The sequence below is a fragment of the Halichoeres trimaculatus genome, unplaced genomic scaffold (genome assembly GCF_033239565.1).
Source record: "Halichoeres trimaculatus isolate MK-OKI-2021-1 unplaced genomic scaffold, fHalTri1.1 fHalTri1_scaffold_7, whole genome shotgun sequence".
NCBI lineage: Eukaryota > Metazoa > Chordata > Actinopteri > Labriformes > Labridae > Halichoeres > Halichoeres trimaculatus.
Window position 1 is genome coordinate 9,848,626 of NW_027437185.1, and position 24,325 is coordinate 9,872,950.

Genomic DNA, 24,325 nt, shown 5'->3' on the forward strand with positions numbered 1-24,325 from the left:
GCTAGATATCTCTTGGGCATCTACGACAGATCAGCTCGTCTCTCAGAGTGCATCTTTGAAAATTCACAAAATGATGTGCCTGTGATCTGGGTCTTTTCTGGCAATCTCCTTCCCCTGTCAGTGAGTGGAAAAGCAGAGAAAGTGGGAAAGCAGAGAGAAGAAATCTGGTTGTATGAACTCTGAATAAGCCGCTGTAAAGGAGGAAAGCTTTTGATGTCAGACGCTCGATTCTGTTTTGACTGGAAATTTCCCCTGTAGGCTTGTGAGTGTGGATTGATACAATTACCAGGCATTTTACCTCTTAGATCTAATCTCCTGTCAGAACTTGTTGGGTTTGCTTTTTGATTTTTGAAGCTTTCATTTCTATCAACATTTAATATTTTTTGAGGACTCAATAAAACTGGAGGGAGGAAAGTAGTTTCTATGGCAGCAGAGATAAAAAGGCAGAAAACTCAACTAAAGGTGTGAAATGAAATGTTCTCAGTCTTAATGCTCAACATCAGGGTATTTTATTATTTATGTTGCCTAATACCACACTTTAAATAATTGATCTGATTTGGATTTCTAAACGCTTATTTAAAAGCTCAGACTTAAGGTCACAATCAGACAAACTTTCTCTTAGGTGAACCTGCAGGTGTGCACATCAAATCCGATTCTGTCTGCCTCGAATTAAAGCTTCAGAGAAGAGCCAAAGAATAACAGAGTGTGATCAGTTTGGGCTGATTTTGTGTGTAAACATGAGAGTTACAATACTTTTTATCTGACCAATCACAGGGCTTGTAGTCTGTATTGTTTCTACATGTAGTTATGTTTCTGAAGAAGAGCAGGACCTGCTCTGTGAGAAGCAACATGTCACACAGACTGACGAAAAATGTGTCAGTGATTTAATGCAGAACGCTGAACCAAGCCTTAACTAATTATGTATTTTAATTCTTTAATTAGTAATACACATTGCATTTCAGTGTTAAGTTAAAGTTAATTTGGAGCTCAAATAGCTTTTTCAGTTTTTTTTTTGCTTTTTTTTTTGTAGGTATTGAAAAAGTTGTAAATGTTACTGTGACATTCCTTCACAGTCTCACAGTGAGTGAACCATTGAACTGTGGAGCAACAAAATCATTTAAGGCTTAAGTCAATCTGAGCTCTGAGATGACCCCCTCACCAGGCCTGCTCTCTGTCTGGGTCCTGTGTGTGTGTTGCGTATAGTTATAGTTCAGCCTGGCTGTAAAAATCTTGTCTGTATCCAAAATCGCCAACCTCTGCTCTTATACTTACCACTTTGGGCTCCTATTTAATAGACCAGGCGCAGGCGCACCTGTCCTGCCCCGGCCTTCGCCGTGCGCACAAGGCGTGACCGGCGCTCTTTGCAAGTTTCCTGCAGTGCCAAGAGAGGCGCAGTACAGGCGCACATGAGCGCAGAGCTGCACATCCACGCCTCCCTCCGCGCAAATGGCAGAGAGGGAGGAGAAAAGCCGCGAGTGGGTTTAACACAGCCGAGCGCTGTTTTCACCAATCAAATGAGCGCCTCTCCTCGCCTTTAAATGCCCTGCGGCCGAGGCGCAGCGTCTGATTGACAAGCTCGTATTTATGATCAAATCTGAGCTAATTCCCACACAAGATTGATAAATGAAGGCTAGTTTGTGCAGATAAAACATGACTTTAAGTCTTAAATATAACTTTTTTTCCCTTTTCTGCATTTTTTTTTCTCACCAGCTCCTGGATAAATTAATTTGACCACGTTGTTTCTGAATAATCTCACCAGCTGGTAGCAACATTTTGCTGGTTCCTGTTTGGGTAATTGCCAAGCAGCCTTTGGTGAAATAATCAGAGTTTTAGTCTCAGAGAACAAAACATAAAGCTCTGTAACTGAAGTATATTGTATATACATTAAATATTAAGGACATATTTCAGAGATGAACCTTCACTGCTTTTATTGGACTAATATTTGAAGAACAGTCTCTGATCTGTACAAGATTGCTTCAATGACAGCAAAGGAAAAACTTCTTTCCTTGTACTAACAGGCATTGTCTCACTCACCTAAAAAAAAGGCTGTTAAACAAATTTGTGCCCAAATCCCGTTAAATCATAGTTGGAACAGTCACAGTGTCTGGAAAAAAGTCCACTGTTCAATATTAATGAGACAGCTTCTGGACTCAGCTCAGAGTCTGGGATTTTCTGACAAACAACAGAAGTTATGAAACTCTGCCCAAGTGTGTTCAGGGTCACCATCACAGAATCAACAGTGATCTCTGTGAGGAAGACGAGTGTCTCACAGTAACAAACAACTGATCAGAGCATTTGTGCATGAAATTTTACAGATCAATGTCAGAATGACCTCTTAATTAACTTTCTACCTTTGAATCTTCAGTGTTTTATTCGGAGCTTACTGTGTGTCCTATCTGTTTAAAAGTAGATTTAAAAATACCCTGAGCTTCAATCTTCAAACTAAACACACAAGAGAAGTGAAATGAACTGACGTCAGCAGGTGAAGATGTATTGAAAGCAGGGATCAGGAGAAGGACTTCTGCTCTTTTTGTTAGCTCCTTTGAGCAAACACACTCCATACACTGATGACTGACTCATCACCTTTTTTCTTTTGCTAACCCCAGGTTTCTCCATTTTCAGCAACACTCAAATAAAGGAGCTTTGGGGTGTTTTTGTGTTGTCCACTTTATTAAAATATGAAGCAATATTTGTTCACTCCAGAGTATTTGTAAATGTACCACAGTCTAATCCTTCATCATACTGAAAATAAACCCTGTTTGTGTTTCATTCCTATAGGTTAGGGGTGCCCAAACCTTTATCAAAGAAGGCCTAATAGCATAAATGTGAAATTTTTGATTTTTTGTTTCTTTTTAGTAATTTCTGTTAAAATCAGTCGCTAAGTGTGGTCATACATCATTGTTTCATGATTACAGACTCATAAATCAAACCTCACCTGTCCCTCAGGTGTCTCTTGATACCAGATAATCAGTGGTCAGTTTTCTGCAGTGTTAAATGCTGCAGAAACATCAGGAAACTCTGCTTCTGACCAATAAAGATTTTCTCCATAAGGGGAAAATATGTCAGAATCTTTTTTATGGCAGGACTTATTGGCTGGAGTTTCTCCGGACTTTTTCATATTCAGACTATTCTGATCTATAAACAACATTATTGGCAGCAAATATTTCTAAACATTAGCTCAGAACTATTCTTATGCACTTTTTACGAACTTTATTCTCTCCTTGTGTCCTTAAATGTTTTTTTTTATTTTTTTTAAACTCTCTCTCTCTCTCTCTCTCTCTCTCTCTCTCTCTCTCTCTCTCTCTATATATATATATATATATATATATATATATATATATATATATATATATATATAGATATAGATATAGATATAGATATAGAAATAGATATAGATATATGGGTGCTTTACACAGTTAAGATGCACTTAAAAACAGTTCTAAAATCGGATTTATTGGAATTCATAAAAATGATTCATTTGAACATGCTCATTCACACCAACTTCCTTTCTTTTACATTTTTATAACAGAACGTGCAGACTTGTCTAATAACCAAATAATGGCAAAAATGGCAATTCAAAAGCAAATGTACAAAAAAAGCCTCAAATTTTTTTCATTTTTCAATTTTGTGTGATTAATTTGTAATTATGGTCATAAAATCTGTCTGATAAGGAAAATAAAGATAACTTTTGAAGTCTGATAGATGTAAACCAGAGATTGAAATAGAGACATTTCAGGAGCTTGACTCTTTAAACCAGTAGCTACTGGATGTTAAAATGGCTTTGCTTGAGAATTATGATAATTTTTTTCATCTTCAGACTAACTTTACAATACGTAGGACTCGTTAATTATTCATGACTGCCTTCAGTCATTAAACCCAAACATTTGAAAGCTCTAAAATAGACTCATTTTTGTTAAATGTTTTGTTTGCAGAAAGGAGGAAATATTTCTGGAGAAATCTGACTTTATGACTAATGTGGCCAATACGGTGAATCCAGACAGCTCTGAGTGAGTGTGTGAGCATGGAGGTGTCTTGCATGTGTGCATGCATGCATAATGTGCCCATATGTTAACCCAGATATAACCATCTTGTAAATTATTCTTGCACATCTGCTTTCACATAAAGGTGTCAACATGTAAGTCATAATATGCGTGTTCCAGAGTTTTATGTGTTGTTTGTGTGTGTGTGTGTGTGTGTGTGTGTGTGTGTGTGTGTGTGCGTGTGTGTTTGCGTGAGTGCAGACAGGGTGATGGAAGAGAGAAAAGACAGGCAGCAATGTGAATAACCTCCCTGTGTCACTTCAGCTCAGCAGTCAGAAACCTCTGTGCAGACTTACAAAGTTAGTGAGGACAGGAGGTGAAGGAAGGATGAGATAAGGACAGAAAAGGGCTGAAGTAAAAAAGAAAGAGCGGGGAGGAAGAAGACGAGGATTTGGAAATAGAAGGTGAGGTCAAACAAAACACATATCTGCTGAGAAAAGCGTAGAAGTTTGGAGAAAATACAGACAGGGGGTGAGGGGAGGGGGGTTACCAGAGAGAGCGAAGGATGGGGAAGAAAGATGAGTTAAAGTGAGCAAGGCACACAAAAATAAAAAGGACAAAGCAGGAGGTGTCACATGCAGCGTTTTGGTTTGTCAGGCCATGTGTGAGCACCTTGTGTTTGTGTGTGTGTGTGTGTATGTGTGTGATGAGGGGAAAGGTTGGCAGGCTTATGATGTCATCAGCTGACATTTAGTTGACAGGGGCCATGCAACAGATGGGGATGGGGGTTGAGAAATGATGGCGTGTGTTTGTGTGTCTGCACCTTTACCTACGTGCGTTAGCGTCCCTCTGCATTAGTGTGTGCGTCTGCTGCCCACAGGGACACCTTTGGTTTCAGAAGTGATGTGACGCTAATTGGTGTAAAAGGTTACTCCGGTTCAAGTTACCCGTTCATCATGTGGGCGTCCCGTCTGCATGCAGCCGAGGTCAAAGTTTCCAGGCCGTTCAGTGATTTGAACTCTCAGGCTCTCCGAGTTTCTTTTTGGACGTGTGTCGTATGAGGGGTTCAAAGGACACAGATGGAAAGACGAGGAAGGCTAGCACCATTCACTCACAGTTCACACAGTGTGTTTCGGGGTGGATCCAGGGATGTGGGTGTCCCTGAAAAACTCCATCCATTTACAGAAATAATGTTTAATTAATACTTTTGCTTGTATTCAAAAACTGTGAGATATCAGATTATTAACAGGTACTGGAGCAATTGGAGCACAGTAACACTTCACAGTTGACCTAGAAGGCTTATTATTTGATGTCTTTCAGCCCATTTTTCAGGAGTTTCTAAGTGATCTTGAAAAAGTCTCACTTCTAGATATGTGCCTGATCATAACCCACAACTCAAAACGAGATTGTCTGCACCAAAATAGGTTATTTCTAAACACGATTTTCAGTATCCGTGGTCAGGTTACCCATGACCGAATTGAAGTCTCTATAGCCGCGTTTCCACCAAGCAATCACGAAAGGATCCCCAAAAACCGAGACGAGCCGTCCCACTTTTTTGGGACCCTTTCGTATGGGTGCCAGACTGAACCGATCCGCTCTCGGAAGGTGGAGCAACACACTGCAGACGGTTGATTGCTCAAAAGAATCGTCACTTACCCCGACAGCGGCTGAATTTCTCCTGGCGGCACACAGACTTCTCTGAAACAAAGCTTGATTGCACTTTGTAACAGAGAGCTACATGAAAATCACAGAGAGGACGAAATGCTGCATGTCTTTCATCCGTGCTCTTTGTTTACTGTGTCGCGTTTTTCTTCTTTGTTGGATTTAATAGCGAGGTAAGCTGCTACAGCGTCGCGCTATTGTTTACCAGCTGCGGCTTCCGGCATCCAGCTTACACGCCGCCCACCACGAGAGGGCACAGTTTGCTGTGGAAACGCAAACGGGATCAGACTTAACTGTACCAAACCGTCCCAAACCATACTGAACCGACCCGGACTGCTTGGTGGAAACGCAGCTTATGACAACACCACTGACTCTGCTGACAAGCAGAGCTGTTTTTCTCTGCTGAAAACGATTTTTGTGATTTATTTTGTATTGATGGTGGACACTGGACCTGAACTGTCAAAAAGAAAAAGGACGTCAGAGCAGAAGAAAGCTTGACAGGAGAGTGATAAAGCACGAGCTAAAACATGAGCTAAGCTGTTTGTGATAATGTTCATTCCAACCCACAGTCAGCAGTTATTCTGTAGTGGTCTGTTCAAACTTGAGAGTCTGTCAATAAAATGAAGAGTGAGGTTACGTTAGCTCTGCTTGGTGAGGTTGGAGTTGGTAGATGAGCTCTGGTAAGACTGGTATAACCAGGATTCACTAACATCACAAGTTACAGACATGTCTCAGAGCACCGGGCTGTGACACTAAATGTAGTGGGCTACAAAACTACAAACTGAGTTTTAAAAAGTTTGATTGTTGTCAGGTTTCAAACAAATGAAACAACAAATAAATTCATTACATTGGTACAAGTCTTGTCCTCACCACAGTAGGTGCAAGTACTCATGAGAAACAGAGTCTCCCAACCTTGAAAAAACACTAGCTTTTGCAGACACTCCTCACAGCTCTTTAAAGCCCATTCAAGGTAACCACTATTTTTAATTTGGTCATTTTTGAGTTGAGATTAGTTTATAAACCATCGAGGCTCCTCTCTTAAAGCTGTTCCACATGCAGGAGTAAAAACATTTAGTGATGCTGCTTTCTGCTATTAATCTCCAAGACACTGGAACATTCTTCCAGAGGGGCAGGACACACTACCTCTTTAAAACAAAAACTCATCATCTATCTACTAAGTACATTATTTTATAATTCATGATTTTAATATCACTTTTGTGTTTATCTTTCAATGCTCTTCCCTAGGACAATCAGACCAACAGACAAAGAAAAAGGGGGTTATTAGAGGCTGGCTTGAGGCGGAAGGTTGTCGCAGAGACTCGGGATGGAAGAGGCAAAGAGACAGGTGAGGTGAAGGCACAGGTAGACAAGTTAAACTGTGAGGGGAGGTTACAGTTTGACTTTGAGAGGTGTTGGAGCTCAGCTCTTTGAGAGGGAAAAAAAAAGAAAATTGAGGGGAATTAGAAAAATACAAGCAATTCACAAAAAAGCTGCTTGTGGCCGACTTTACCACATTAAAAGTAGGAATCATCTAGCAGAGTGGATGAGAAGAGTCAGGGTTTTTAATAAACATCATGTTTTGTCTTATTTTTGATGTAAATCTCTATAAATTTGATTTGTTTCAATTGGGAAGGTGCTGAATAAAGCACAGATTGGTTGATTTAGGCTTCGAATTATGGGGAGCTAAGGGTCGGGCGCTCCCCTGAAAGTGTTACCTGACACATTTAGGGGGAGCTCGGAAAATTTTTGGGATTTGACTGAGATGGAATTGATTTTTAATAAGCCTCACTTGATATCGGAGCTTGTTTCAGCACCACGGATAGAACTGTTTGTGTGTGACGTTACAGTACGCTGCTGCACTTAGAGATTTAGGAGCCAGGAAAGCTACCACACTGATCTGAACAGTTGACATGATACGGTGAAATAAGTTGCAGAGGGATGCCCTGTGGTATTTTCATTGCTTAAAACTGATAGTACTTAAGCCAAAACAACTTTTCTATCTGCAGAGGAAACTTTACAGAGATCTTCTCTCCATGCTGCACGTTGTCAAAAGATTTGCTTCATCACACTGTGGTTCGTAGTAGCAGTAGTTACTGTGAATTTTAGCAACTCGTGAATTCAACAAAAAATTCCCTGACACTTTTGAATTGCTGCTATGGTGCCTATATGAAATTTTTACTACAATATTAGAAAATTGCTGTAGTTAAAGTGGATTTTTTTTTCTCTGTAAACCTGTTTGTGGCCACATATGGGTAATAAAATATGCACATACATGTGAGTTAAAAAGTCGTGGTGCACATGGTAAAAAATAGGGCTCCACCCAAAGGCCACTGTGTATTTGGAACCCTGGGTTGATTGATTGATGGCTTTGAATGGAGCAAACCTTAAAATAAACACTAGTATAACTGTGCCATTGCTGGTTCATCTGAGTTCATACGTTGCAGCTCAGCGCTGCATCTGGTTCCCTTTTTATCTCACAAACTGTGGGTGTACTTTTCCTTTTCCTGCCGTTTAATGCAAACTTCCATAAGATTTGTCTAAACAATCATAAAACGTGCCTACTTTACAGCATTTACATGTAGTAAATTGAATATATGGAACCCCAGGTGTGCAGACATCCAGCCAGGAAAAATAACAAGGGGAGGCGTTGAAACTGAATGAATCCCTTTAAAATTACATAAAAAAAACTGCATCACAGCAGGGGAAAAAATCAAGCGCACCTCAAGTCATTAGAAAAGTCATTATGTTTTTAATTGATGTGAGTGCACAGAACCTCAGAGGTTTCCGACAGTGTAAGGGTTTTTTAAGTTCGCTTTAATTGCAATTTCTCTTAGCTCACAACCTTACAAGACTCATTCTAATCGTTTCAATAAATTCTTACACCTCAAACAAGTTATACGGTTTTCAAACTTTATCCAGAGGGAGGAAACACTCCGTTGATCTGGAGGTTTTTGTAGAAATGTGGAGTTCAGATTTATGTCTCTAGTTCTGCTCTAAAAGCACCTTTTCCCCAAAACACTGAAGAAATTGACCCAGATAACAGAGGTGTAAGACTCACATCAGCAACAGCTTAATATTCTTGTTTCTGCTGTGGTTCTTTCTAGATATTCAGGGACTATCCAGCTATGTTTTGTAGATATACATCAACTCAGATTTGTCACAAAAAGGCTTTGGGCAGGGAGCATGTGGACTTTGGGGAAATCTGGGAGGTTGCTAGTGTCAACTCTAGCGAAAAATCTGTCCAGTTAGCAGCAGTGTGAGAGACACCACGAGGCCTCCAGGAGAGCTGTGCAGTACAGAGACATCCACATTCTGTTTTAAATGTTGTTGGAAGTAAAAACTAATAAACATGGGAAGTGTCGGTCACATTCAAAAGATATTTCATTTTCAAAAGGAGGGCTGGAGACAATATTGGACAGGGCAGAAAAACTGTGCAGCCAATGAACAAAGGTCACAGAGGTGTGCTCATCCATTGCCTACACCAGGGGGTCCCAACCTTTACAGCCCATGACCCCCCAAAATAACCATGCCAGAGACCCAAGACCCCTGTTGATTGCCCCCTGAAAGGCCAATCCAAAAACAAACACGAATAAAAAGAAGCTTCAGATACTTAATTTAACTGATGTGTAGAAATTAAGACTGTGTGAAATAGCTTTTGTTGTGTTTAACTTGCTAACACCAATATAAACCATTATTTATTCATATGGCGCCAAATAACAACAGATGTTTGCTAAAGGCCCTAATGCTATGTTATTATACTGTGTTAGACCAAACATCAAGACAAGATGAGAAGTCTGAGCTTATCTTACACCACCATGAGTAGAACATTATGCAGCATTAAAGGTTGGGCCTGCAAGATTTTACTGAAAAAGTAGGAATCACCTTTTACAGGTAGGATCCTGCTCCATCATCTCCCACGAGCCTCTACACATGTGTGTCAGAGTTAGTGTCTGCCTCAACCCCTCCTCAGCCTGTATGTTTGTTGATGTTTTGGGACGTTTCTGGGCGGGGAGTGAGCGTGGTTACGTCAGCCAATCACAGAGCCCCCAGCAACTTTGTGTTTTGATGATCCTGAGTGAAAGCTAATCAGAGCACCTACGATGGTAAACAGACATAACCAAAGTGAAATGAAATGCCAAAGAAATATAGCTTTTTCCTGTATGAGGGTAAAGCTTGGTTCAACTTTCACTCATTTTCAGGTACTTAGAGGGTAGCATGGGACGAAGAGCTATAGTTATGCTATAGTTGGTGTGAGCTGCCGCTGGCACTATGCCAAAGGGGAGGAGCCCAGTTTGAATAATGTGTTTTGTAACAAGTAATGAAAATTCCTGCAGACTCTACCTTTAAGCAAGATACATATCAATATTCTGGCCTTGTCACCCCAGGGGTCGTGTGGCAACAACAAAATGAGGAAAACAGATCAATTTTTTTTTCTGTCACCATGGTTTCATCCAGAATTTAACTCCTACCCTTTTTTTATATATTTTTTTTAAGTAATGGATTTGTAAACAAGTTTGGTTTTGGAAAGCACTCAAAACAAACCTCTATCAGTTTGTTTCCACCCCCCCCCCAAAGTTGACCTGTCAAACTCCAACCAACTGATACACCCTGTTTCAAAGAAGGCTGCTTTATTTTTCTCAAGCCTATCATTATCAAAAAATAACAAAGACATTATTTACTTTTTTATCTCCATTCATTTTTTGGGTTAATGTTTTTTTTTTTTTTTTTCTTTTGAAGAATGCATGCTGCTAAAAAAGTTCACGACCACAATCACACATTCAAAGGAAATATCTTCTTTGAAGTTAAAAACAACACATCTTAACACATTATACTGGAACATTTATTTTCATGATCACTTGAGGAAATTAATTTAATATGAACACTCTTTAACAAAACACAATAAATCCAGAAAACAAGCACACAATGAGCTGACACATTTCTTGATTCAAAGGATTAAGACTGAAATATCTGTTACGTTGAGTGTGATATGAGCTGTGATTCATTTTCACCTGAAGCCAGGATTTATGAATTCACAGCCCTGTCTACATGTGTAAATGAGAGGACGTAAGAATGTGTCTTAAAATAAACGTTTGTTTTCCAGCAAGGGGCAGGAATTGTTTTAAACATGCTTACACCTACGGCAGAGAAGACTGTGGCTGTGCGACCTCATTGTCTGTCTCCCAGATGCTACCTTCCACGTTCCCGTCTTTGGGGTATTTATAAAAAATAGTCATGTTTCTTTCCTCTGCCCCAGTATTTCTGCTCGCTGTGAGGAGTTGACAACTCAGTGGTTTGGAAACGGGCTAAAATGATTCCCCAGGGTGATTAGAGAATAAAATACTGGAAAATACTATAATGTACTCTACCGGGGGACACATTCTGAAATGCACAGGGCTGCAGTTTTATTAGAGGAACTGTAATAAAAGTCTGACTCAAAATAAATGTGTTTCGCAGTTGAGCACATTATAATAAAACCCTCCATGCTTAGATTATGCTTTCTGCCTTAAAAAAAAAAACACAACAAAAAAACAAAAGCACCAACTACAGAAGCACCTTTCATTGTGTATTTCAGAGTTTAATAAGATGATTGGTTAGGTTTCAACAAACACTGAGTGGATCAGTAAAATGGACGTGTGTTTAGCAAAGAATGCAGTTTTTTCATGATGCAGGCTGCTCTGCGTCTGCTGTTACAAATGTCTACGATGTGTTGTAACCTGCATCTGATGGCCCTTGGTGCAGGCTTAACCATCCATTGCAGCGTTTCTTTCCCTGTCTGGCATATCACACAGTAACGCAGGAAGTCCGCATGCACTCTGAAATGGATCTGATCTAATTGGACTGGACTGAATAAGACTGAGAGGCAGATACACAATTTTTTTTTTCCTGAAATATCTGACCGATGGCTAAGTCCCGCCCTCAAACACAATGAACCAATCACAGTACGTATTGACATTCCCATGCACTAAGATGTTCTCTGCTCAGACATCGATTGAAATACATTGCAGGAAGTCATTTTTTGTCAAACCCTGTTCATGTTGTACATGCGACTCTGACACAAGGTATCCTGAGAGGCTGGGTGACCCTTTTCTGAGCTTCATCTCCACTGAGAAAAGTGTCTTCTTTGGGTAAAGTCCTGCTGTAGACCACAACATCAACTCAACATTAATAAAACATAGAAAGATGTGTTCACCTGTTCTAAGGCAAGTCAATAGCTGTGTTTCCATTACACCTAGAGTTGCGCAAAAATGTAAAAATCACAATAAAAAAATGGGAATGAAAACGCCACACTTTCGAAAAACCTCTCAAATTTTGATAAAAACATTTTATGCTCTCATGAGGTGGTTTTTCAGAAGTTTCGGACTCTGGCGGGACGACTGTGGGTGGGCCAGAAAGCAGCAGGAGGGAGGGGCGGAGGTCTGTGTGCATGAAAGAGCGTTTGTGAGCTGGAGGAGATGATTTTAAGTCAGTGTTTTGTTCAGGCCTGTTTTGAGTTAGTGTGATCACGGCCGACAGTTTGAGCAGTGAATAAAATCACTAATGTTCAAGAATCAGCATCATCATGAGTGCAGCATCTGGACAGACATTATGTTTTACTTCACTCAAGTTGTGTGCATTTCTGGTCGTAATGGAAGCACCGGCAAGGCGAACTTGTTGTTTATCAAAACTTTCGGAAATATTGCTTTTATTTTACAAAAACGTGTAATAGAAATACAGCTACTGTCAGCATAATCAGCATACTGTGACTTTACTTGAAAAAAAGAAACATCGCACACGTTAGCTGAAATTAGACTAACGTTAGCCTAGCGTTAGCTCCTGGCTACATTGTTCATCATGTTACTGTGTTTGGTGGGGGTTCATTGGCCTGTTCATTGGCCTTCATCTTCTGGTTTTTGTTCTTTAGTGATCGTACATCACTGTTATTTATTGTCCAGAGGGCGTTAGTTAAGCTAACGTTAACTTCTTGAGCTTAGCTTCATTAACTTATTAAGGTAAGTAAGTAAGTAAAAGCCAAGACAAAGACTAGCAAACATTATCCTTAACAATTCAATGCACTGTAGCATTAGCCTAATGGAGACACTCTTGGTAAAGGGGCTTCTTATTTCCTATGATTCTGAGCCAAAAACCTTAGCTTCAGTGGTGATGGTTATGGCATTGAGATGCGGTATATCACATTGCCCTGGGACCTGTACATTTTGCCATGTAGCTGAAGCATTTTATCAACCTTCTCTACAATAAATGATTGATATAACTCTAAAATGTGTAGTTCGGACTCGCCTGGTCACTTTGAATGATCTTTCTGTCTCCAAAAACCATTGATGGCCCCTTGCAAAATGTCTCCTAGGAAGTCTGACCCCCAAACAACATTCAAGCGTTCTGTTGATTTTTAGAATGAAACACTCAACACTTAACTATGAGACTAACACAATGAGCATAGCCAGGCCTGGAGTCAACAGGTTTGTGGTTTTCTGAGGACATTTGTGTCAACATGACCAAGGATTGGTAGGAAGTGTGGGGGATCCTCAGTCATTTACTCTTTCTGTCTGTGATGGGTCCTGATAACACAGCTGGAGTGTGATGGAAACCACAACAGAGGAGAGATAGATCGGACACAGATCTGGTGTAAAGGTTGGGTCAGCTTTTTCAATACAATGACTGACATTAAGAGAAATCTATGTCTATGAAGCTAGTCAATTATTAAAATCTACCAACAGTAACAGATGGTCTACACTGGGAGTTAAGTTGAACTGATAAAAAAATCCACCACGGGCTCATTTATGTAAAACTACAGCATATGAAATGTCCCTGTTTAAAAATATGATCATCCTGTTCAAAGGTTTATTCATAAAAAAATAACTATTTTCAAAAGCAAATGATTTGAAAAAGCAGACATTGTTTTTGTCCTCCTAATGAAAATCATCACATGACCCTCCATTGTTTATCACCTTCACTCCTGACAAACATAAACATCTAAATCCAACAAAAATATAGCTACGACCTGGTATTTTTGGATCTTTGAGCAACTTTTAAGACGTGCAGTTTTGCAAATGTTCCCAGTTTTCCAGTTAATGTAATACTGTTAAACAAAGTTTAATGAATTCCTTAAACTACACTTTTATCCCCTTGTGTTCCTCTGGTTTGCCAGAGATAAGAAACAGACACACAAGCATTTTTTTTCAGCAACTGCTCTGACATTAAGGTTGAAAATGTCCAGAGATGATTTATAGTAAACACTCTGAAGTGTCTCGCTCATTTAGGAAATCTAAGCACTTACTTTCTTTTTTCCTAAACATTCCTCCTGGTGGTGAAGTGAAGATTGGTTTTCAGAGGAGCTGCCTCTGTCTGAGGAAATGCAAACTGTCTTCTTGGTGTTTTGTCACAGTCATTCTCAGAGATAGGGATGTAAGGTGACACACACACACTGAACATAGAAATGTTCGGATGGAAATGCGTCGTGGCATGTAGATCAGCTGTGGCTCTCTGACTGCTTTGGCACCTGTCAGTTTCCCTCTTTTTTACCTTCTTTCATTCAATCCTCCCTCCTTACCTTGGATGTCTCAGTCTCTTCAGTTCTATTAGAGTCCACTTTCCTCTATTTAATTCCCTCCTCCTTCATTAGACACCTGTCACTATACTGTCCTTAGCCCCTCTTCAGTCCACACAACGTGTCAGCTCTCCTCACTGTCATGGCCGGTGTGTACATGTGTGTGATTTAAGTGACATGGCTTGTCCAGCTGCACTTGAGCGTGTGTGCCTGGGTGTGTTTGTGTGTGTCCAGTTGTGTCAGCTTTCCTGTCAGTTGAAAATCATGTGCAAGTCAGTGACAGCTGCGAAGTAACTTCTGAACCAGATCTGTGGGCCACCTCAGCTGTGACTCTCACTCTCTTGATCTGTCCGTCTGACATCGTTAAAAACATCTTAAGTCTGTAATGACTCTGTTGCTCTTTGTCTTTGCCTTCCCGTTGTAACCTTTTGTGGTAGTCCGTTTGATTAAAGGAAGCTTTATAAATGACTTTGCTGAAATGTGTTAATGAATCCTTTTTGGTCTCTTGGTGGAATCATTATGGATAGCTAACTCAATGAGGGTAAAACAGATGGTACCAGACTAACAGCACATTGTGGACTTGGTTGAATGCAGTGGCATTAATCATGAAGGTAAACAGTTTAAAACATTCCCCTCACGGCCTCACTCTCTAATGTGATTTACAGTATACTCCATACTTAACTATAACTAATATTACTCTTATCAAATACAGTTTTTGTCAAACTCAAGTTGTTTCTGCATTTTTAGCCCTCTGAAATAAACCTGGGGTTAGTCTGCTGTCAGTCCTGAACGCTGAACAAAGCTGCTTAAACTGAGCCACAAAGTAGTTAAAGCCATCAGAAACCACTGTGAACCAGAATCAATCAACTGTTTCTACATGATATCAAAATCATCTGCTCACAATATTTCTACAGTTTCACTAATGTAGACTAACCACAGCTGGATAAGTGGGGACAACTACAATTGCTCCACACATAACATTGGTTATTGGAAAATTTCAACCATAAAACCAAAAATTGGTTGTGTGTTTTTTTTTTTTTTTTTACTGTGGTCAAACTGCGTTTCTTTATGAGCTGATCAAACAGAAAACAAACTAGTGTATTTTTTGTATTACAAACTCTGAATAAAGAAATATAAACAAGTCACCAACAATGTAAGAAAGAAGGATGTGTACCAACCCTAGACTGTATAATACATGGAAGTAGCCTCTATGTTGTCACCAATGAACTGAAATTGAGTTTTTAAGCAAATCGTAGGTGGGTCATACTGGAAATGGAGCAAGCTTTGCCCCCTATGGCTGCTAGTGTGGTCAATCGGCTGAGCTGTGCCTCTGATTGGACAAACTCTGGATGCTAATATCTTATAGTCTGTGGATTAAGAAAAAAAAGTGAAACAAAAAAGTAAATAAATAAATAAATAAATACATAAATAAATAAGAGAAAGAAAAAAATAGGTAATACTTTATATTAAGGTGCTTGTAATAAGCCTTAATAAGCAGTAATTAAGAAGTAAATAAGCCTTAATAAGGACTTATTAGTTGCTTATTAGCATTAATAAGGCTATATAGGTGTTTATAAAATGCTTTATTCTGTATTTATTAACGGTAATAACGTACTGCCTATTAAGGCAGTACATTATTACCGTTAATAAATACAAGCACCTCCAATATGTTTATAACATTAATAAATGCAGAATAAGGTATTTCATTAACACTTATCTAGCCTAATTCATGCTAATAAGCAGTCAATAAGTCTCTATTAATGGTTATTAAGTATTTAATTACTGCTTATTAAGGCTTATTACAAACACCTTAATATCAAGTGTTACCAAAAAATAAGAGAGAGAAAAGTTAAAAACAACAACAACAACAAAAAAACTGCTGAACTGTCTGTGGTTAGAGAAGTTAGTGTTTCAGAGGGATGACATTTTGTGTCCCAGGCCATAAACATGTTTGTTTCTGCTGTGAAAATCAGCCAGTCTCAAGCAGACACTTAAAAAACGGCTGTTTTTCTGCATTGCTCCATATTTTAAACCAGTGGTTGCTGCTTGGTACGAACACTATAATGGGACTCAGTACTTAAAGAGGGCCCCACAGGACAGCTGACATTCAGACTGTAGAAAGCCTTCAATTTTCTTGGCATACTTAACATTTAACTAGAAGCTTTTCTCTTGTTAGTCATAATTTTAACACGCTATCACACACTCATGGAACCACCTCCTGTAGGGCGAAAAAGGCTTCCTGCTTCCTGATTGGGCAAGTTATCAGATTTCTGCCAGATATGTAATTCAGTATTTTAAAATAAGCCTGAAGGATGTTGTTCAACAGCATGCCCTAGCTGAAGAGAAGACATGCCTGGTGTAACAGGCCAAAATATAGCCTCAGTCAACACTGCACCCAGGGTTAAAGTGGCCTGGGCTAGACTATACCCCAGTTAAACTTTGGCCAGGGCCACTCCATACCCCCTGCCCCAGGCCAGATTTACCCCAGTATATCAGTAGGGGGGATTTTTTTTTCTCTGTGGCAGTGTAGCACATCAAAAGCTGGTGATACAGTTAATCTTCCATTAGATCAACATAAAATGAATGCAAAAAATGAAATTTCACTGTACCCATTATACTATAGTAATTGTTTCACACATGTGCGATTACTTTTTTTTATTTGAAACATATGCAGTTACTGTGGTGGTAGTGCAGACACTATAGGGTCACTGCTGTTATTTAAGTAATAGCTGTTAGTTGTTCAAGGGGACAGTTCAAATCAAAAGGTTGTGACAAGTTAAGATTACTCCGCTCTGCAACTGTTTTCATTTTATAAAGACATTTATTCTTCAAGCAAAAAGACAAAATTCAAGCCTAATCACTATAGACTTTATTCAAATTAAAGAAAAACAAAGAACTAAGTAGTTCTTAAACTTTGAGAGATTTCAGTCTTCAGTCATTTTGTGCATCAAGTTTTGCTGTTTGAGAACAAAACAATCAGGTGTTCTTGGTTTTATCAGATTCCAGACAGAAATCCAGCAGATTTTGGTTAATGAAATTAAATGTAACAATAAAACACATGGTTTGTGTACTGTTTGCAATAAGCAAACAGTACACATCTGGTTTATTTATTAAAGACATTCAGTGGAATGATTTTTTCATAACAATCATAACTACTTGAGATGTTGAGTTAAATTAACTTAGGTTGTGTGTTTCATTACTTTGTTTTTTAAGGTAACCTGTTTACAAGCATTTTTCAGGTAAACTCAACATATCCGGATTTACAGTGGACCATAACCAGTGTAACACTGGGAAATTCAGCCAACAAAGTGATGCTCTGCAGACCCTGATGAGGAGACAAAACAACAGCAACAGTCAAAGTTCAGGTCATAGGGGAAAAAAACTGTCATAAACAGTCAGTCAAAGGAAACACAGAGTATTTTCAATAATGTATGTTTGGTTGGTGCAGTGCTCCTCCAGAACTGGCTGTTGTGCATGGATCAATGGAAACAACTCCAGCTTGGTGACACTGGTAGCAAACTGGCTAATGAAAGCTCAGCAAAAACAATGAGGCTTATATTCTCATACACTAGTGATTAACTGGTTCCAGGTAAGATGAGATGGCTAATATTTAGTTTTAAGGCCTGACATGAAACATTAAAAAGGGAGAGACGAACAACACCACCCACTTTTTGTTTGAAGAAGAATTCCCCACCCTTCACCATCCAGTCAATCAAAGATGGTACACATAGCTGATTGAACTGTAGTAGGCATCATCATGGAAGTGATGTAAAGAGAAAGATTCTTGTTTGGGTGTTTGAAACATGACTGTCATGAATTTCATGGGGACTTTGCTCTTTTAAGCAAATTAAATAGTGTAGTTGTTCGACTCGTGATGATAGGAGCTCCAACGTTTTAAGTGTAGACCATCAGTTTGCTGGTCCCATGACTGAAACTATGAATTAGGTATCCTCGTAATTACTGTCACACCTTAATAAACAGCTCAGACATGTTGTGTTTGCTTTTCAGGGAGCATTTGTCTTTGAAGAGCGATGCTCTTAACTACCTCAAGGTTCTGTGACAACATTTATTTTCAGCACAGGAGGGCCTGAGGGAAATGAAACCCTGACCCCAGCTGTGTTTGGGTCTTGCCCTTCCCACTGATCTGTGAAAAACCATCTACTTTCATGATGTTAATGCAATGTATTTGTTATAGATTGATTGATTGTCTTGACATTTAAGTAAAGTCCCCAGGCAGCTGAGAGCTGCTGAGTTTGAATCTAAGAGAGCAGCATACAGCAAATATTAATTTCCTTTAACCTGGATATGTCTGAGTTAACTTGATTAGAGGTGGACTGTGGCCTCGCTCACTCGCTCTGTCTTCATTGCAGGTGTAGAGGTGTGTGTGCGTGTGTGTGTGTGTCAGTGATGGATGTATTGCAGATGGTCTCAGCTCCATCTAATTATGCTGTGGACACTAGAGGAAGTCCTGCACAGAGGGCACTTAGGACACACACACACACACACACACACACACACACACACACACACACGCAGAAAGACAGGACAGGAGAGTGAGGGCTTGAGGTGGTTTGTTAAATTTAAATTTTCTTAAACAGTCTGCAGTTGTTAGATATATCAATGTGATGTGCATGTACTGTTTCAAGGTTAGTGTACACACACACACACACACACACACACACACACACACACACACACACACACACACACACACACACACACACACACACACACACACACACACACACACACACATTTAGCAGGGTGTGGAGTGAATATCCAGGCTGTACATCTAAGTTAAGCAGGCTGCAGTGTAATGACACCATCCATCCTTGAAGTCTGAATGTGGAGGGAAAAAAAACAGGTTTTTACGGGGATACTCTGTTAAGCTGCTGTGAACTGTCTGTTCAGCGGCCTACGGCTCCGTCTAATTGACTAAATGTTGTTACATAGTGGAGAGGTCTCAGACGTCCAACTTAAATGATTGTCAACTGTAACAGGTAATGAGCCCAACCGCCTGAGCGCTTCACTTTTTGTGCTGTTTATGTAGGTTTTTATTCAATTTTAACAGTTTATGTTCAAATTCAATAAAATCTCTCACCTTTCTCTGGATACAATCTACGACACAGCTAGTTTGGTATGTGAATGCAGGGAAAAGAGTGAGATATGTCTCAGATTTGATTGATCCCGGAAAAGAGTCAATGTTTGAAAGCAGCAGCGACTATACACATCAGGACAAGATGGTTAGAAAGAGAGTGGGGTAATAAGTAGTGCTGTCAAAGGGATGAAAAGAAATAATCTCATTAATTACAGGATTTATAGTTAATTAATCCAATTAATCACATTTTAATCTCATGTCTGCTTAAGGTCCCCAAATAAAGAATTTGGAGTCTAAGACATTAAAAAATTGTAGTGCATAACTAATCAAATGAATACAAGAAGAAGAGAAGATTTCTTAATCCACATGTTTTTCAACTGGCCAATATTAAAATGACCGTGTTCATTGCCACTGGCGTCTATAGAGGCGGTGTCTGGCAGAGACTGTCAGTCAAAATCATGCTCGCAAACCACTGTGGGTGAGAGCGATGCTCTCTTTGGATGAGAGATCAGCATGGATATGAGAAGATGTGAGATGAAAGAGACATAGCAAGATGCTGCAAGTCCGAAAATTTCAGGAAGAACACGCTCCAACTGAGAATGTGTCACGTCAGTTCAGAGAAAAAGAGCAGTGCCATCGAGAGAAACGACAGAGATCATGGAGAGGATCAAAGGATGGAGTTCCCAAGAACATGATCAAAAACAAAAGAAATATGTTTTACCTGTTTTTTTGTTTTTTGTTTTTTTTGGGATCAAAAACAGGAAGAGAGACATGAAAGAGAAGAGTCCACTCTTCTCAGGTAGTTTTGGTGTTTACATAGTCATAGAAAAAAATATTATTTGGGTCTTGAAGATTGTTCAAGGAATAAGAGAAAAGGGTAAACTAAAAATGTCAGCTGAGCAGGACAATACTTGATCAACAAAGACGCAACTAAAAAATTACATTATCACAAATCTAGTGGAATCTGAAAACCAACTAAAAAAGAAACAAACTATGAAAACAGGACATATGGATCATGGACAACTGGCACCGGACAAAGGGAGATGTGTGGTTGCATCCCAAACCACCTACTACACTAGCAGCACCTACTTTAGCTGAAATTCAGTATGTAGCCATCAGAATGCGAAAAACTTGCCACAAACCAGTTTACCAGGCATACTGGTTTTCCACAATACACGACACTAATGGTGTTCATCTATGCAGCTGGCTTGCACTGAAGTTTAGGGAAGTCACTGACATCTACTGGAATGAGTTAGAATTACAACTACAATACAACAACACTAACTTTAGATGGTCCATGTGATTGAAGCGATGCAAAGGGAACACCAGTAAATCTTGTCTCTTCCTCTCATAATAAAGGTGCTCACATCTGCAGATTAATTAGAGCCCAAATAACCCACTTATTAACTTATTAACCCTTATGTAGATTATACCAGAGCAGTTTTTCTAACAGCTGTAAAAAAGAAGTCAATCCTTTATATTTTCATTTCAAAATATTATATAACTTTTGGTGCAAGCTAAAAAATCAAATATGATCAATTCTGCTGTAATATGCCTCTAGTTTCCTAGTTTTTTTTATTTTAAATTTAAACCACTAAAACTAATGAAAAAGAACTAAAAGCACAAAAACTGACCAATGATTGACATATATAAAAATATTCATCCGGCAATCTCTTTGCATTTTGAAAATAAAATCACTACAAATTACTACACTCACAGGTAGTATGTAGGAGGCGGTTTGAAATACAGGCTCAAATACAAAAGGTAATGGGGCACAAATAGAAAAAGTAAGGGTCTGGGCTCACAATCACAACAGCAGGAAGTTGTGAGAGCATGTTGTGAAGTTTTCTGAAACAAGAAGACAGAGATGACTGCAAAATAAAAGTAGACATAACATCATGAGAGACTAGTTTAAAGTAAAACGTGCAAAAACAACACAACAGAAATGGGAGCTAACTGTCACTGACAGTTGCCAGAGGCAGACTGATCCAGCGTCATGTCTAATCCTTGGAAAGAGTTCAGAAAACTCAGCCTTTGCTTGTTGACACTGTGAAACCATTAGCATGGTAAACAACAATGTGGCCTAAAAATTAGTTCGGGCTAGCATGCTAATTAGCTAAATTATGCTTTATCCCTTCCAGCAATCCTAGTGGTGGTAAAGGAGCAGGTGAGAAAAACTTTGGATTACCTTTTGCTACCAAGAAACTTAAAGGTCCCATATTCTGCTCCTTTTCTGCAGTTTAATATGGATCATTGATGTCTTCATGAAATGGTAGTAACATGTTTTGCTCCAAAAAGCCAATAAATCAAGCACAGCAGCATCGTTTTCAAGCTCTCATAGCCCCTCTGTTCAGAATGGTCTGATTTAGTGGGCGTGACCTTCATATGTAAATGAGCCACCGCTGAGAGCGGCGCCATGTAACCATGACTGCCGAACTCCGGGGGCACAATGTTTAGAAAACAGCGAAAGCTCATTTACTGTAACATTACAGGCCAAAACAACCAGCAGCTAAGGTTAGCATCCTGAAGCTAACACAGAGACAGGGGGGACACTGAGGAAAAGCTCTTACATCTGCTCCACAGCACACAGCATTTGAAATACTCACATTTCCAGGGTCCGAGGTTTGTCGGCGGATGGTTGGTAATGCGCCTGGATTCAGGACCAGTCTATTCACTAGCCCTCTGTTGTACTGTCTAAAGTTGGAAAAGCAGTCGGCCGTGAAGTGACTAGCACACACATGCACAGTTTTACTGAGTGTAGCTGGCACGTTTCCTTGATAGATGAACTGTAGCCACTTAGTCTTGTCTTCCTCTGAGATGGGAAGCTTGTGCATGGAACTATGTGGCTGTTTACAGCCAAAAACAAAGCAGTGATGGCTCTTCAACATTGGCATTATCTCCCCAGCAGCGGGGAGGGGAGTGGGCGGGGAGGGGGCTCGGGGGTATTTGCTCCAGTGGGCCAATCAGGTCAGACTTGCTCCTTATTAGTCAAAAAAGGGAATCACTGATGTCGGCAGGTTTTGTCATTAAATATCACATTTTGTGGGCTGGGGGGAAAGCCAAAGACCCAGAGATTTCACTAAAAGACTTAAAAAAGGGATTTTTGCATAATATGGGACCTTTAAACACTGCCAACACACAGCGGTGATGACAACATCAGTGTTTAGAGCTGTGACATGTGTGTCATTTATTTTTAAAGGTGAGTTAATCACAGAGCTCAGAGAAGGAGAGCGGTATGGGGCCAGTTTAATAACCACAACAGGTAGATAAGAATCCATTGAAGTGGAAGGTAAACAGCCATGGAGTCACTGGGACTTTTAATTCATACGTTTATCTTTTTAAATCTGTAAAAAAATTCTTTCAATCAGTGTTTTTTTTTTTTCTAACGTGTTTGCATCTTAAGTTAGTAGCCAGGTATTTAGCAGGATGATGTATTGTTAGCTCCTTCAGGGTGCAACAAGACCCCCTAACCACTAGCTAGCCACACCTTATCCTTTACGGGGTTTATATTTGATGATGATATCATTGTACTCAGCTCCCTGATGTTGGCTGGGTGAGATTATAGAGTATCAAGTTTTCTTCCAGTTACTGTGACTGTATAATTTCATGTGAGATGGATCATGTAAATAGGAATATAAAATTTGTCATTTCCATCATTCATCAGTTCATTTACTCTTCTGGCATCAAGTGATCTGTCACGTACAAGGCATAGTTTCTCCAGGTTTCATCATCACTCCTCCTTCCTACAGCTCCTTTAAGATAACACTGATTTTCATTAGAAACTAGTGAAACAGCTGCAACCCTTTGAAGACCTTAGCAAATAGAACCAAATGATAGCGATTAAGAGGGGACAAAATGAGCCTGGACGACGGATAGCTGCAGCTACCTGCTTAATTTATCTTTAATAAGGCAGGTATTGCCCCTGTGGCCTCACACTTACAGCTATTTCCCTCTGTGTGATGGTACTTTGATCTCTATCCAAGTACATTTACAGCTTAAACTCTCCAAGAACATTTGGGATTAGATGGTCATAAGAAATACAAATTCAACCGTCCAACTTTTGGATTCAAGTTAAGTGATTCTCGAGCGTAGCCAAGAGAGCAATTGCCCTAATTTTTCCAGCGAAGGAAAAGCCAAGTCTTTAATGGCTCAGCACAGATAAGCCCAAACGGTGTTAATAAAAGATTGGATAATGATTTTTAAAGAAGACAGAGGGGACAGCACATAGGGCAGAAATAATTAATCACTTTGAATGGAGTGAGGAAAAAAGATGCAGAGCAGATAGAGAAGGAAAAGGCATGAGAGGAGAGGAAATGAGAGGTGAGGAAAGATGTAAATGACAGGTTAGAAGTAAAGGAAAGGGAGGGCATGAGGTTGGAGGAAGGGAGTGATGAGAGGGGGAAAGATAATGCTAATTTTATAAAAGGAAAACGACACCAAGCAGCAATAATTAATCACTACGAGTGGATGGAAGGAGGAGGACAAGGGAAAAAGTAAGGAGCAGGGAGATAGTGAAAGGAGAGTACCAGAGTTAAGGGAACTTGCAGAGCCTGGGGAGAAGAAAAGTCATCTTTTCCCAAAAGTACTTAACTCAGTGTAAGCTCAAAGTTTAACATCACTAAAGTAACAAGAAATCTGACATAATGGGTGCGATCGCCTGGACCTCAGTGCCCAGGCAGTGCCTGTGACTGTATGGAGGTAATCAGGGTGAGAGCAGAGAGGAGAGGATGATTCACAGAAGAGAAGGTGATGCATGTTTGAAAAAAAAGTACTTCAAAACAGAAATGTCATCGAGTCTGCTGTCCTGGCTCAAGTGGAAATGTCATTCAACCAGAGTTCAGATGAGGTGTGGATTATGGTCTGCAGCTGGAGTTTCTACGGACTTCTGGGTCAGACGGCTTTTCTTCCTCATCCAGTGTTCACTTATTGTTCTCTCTTTGAAAAGAGGACAGCATGATCCTGGAGACGTTTGGCTTTGTGTTTCTTCTCTTCCTTAATTGATCACATGGATACACAAGTTTGACAATTCATCGATTCCTTTAC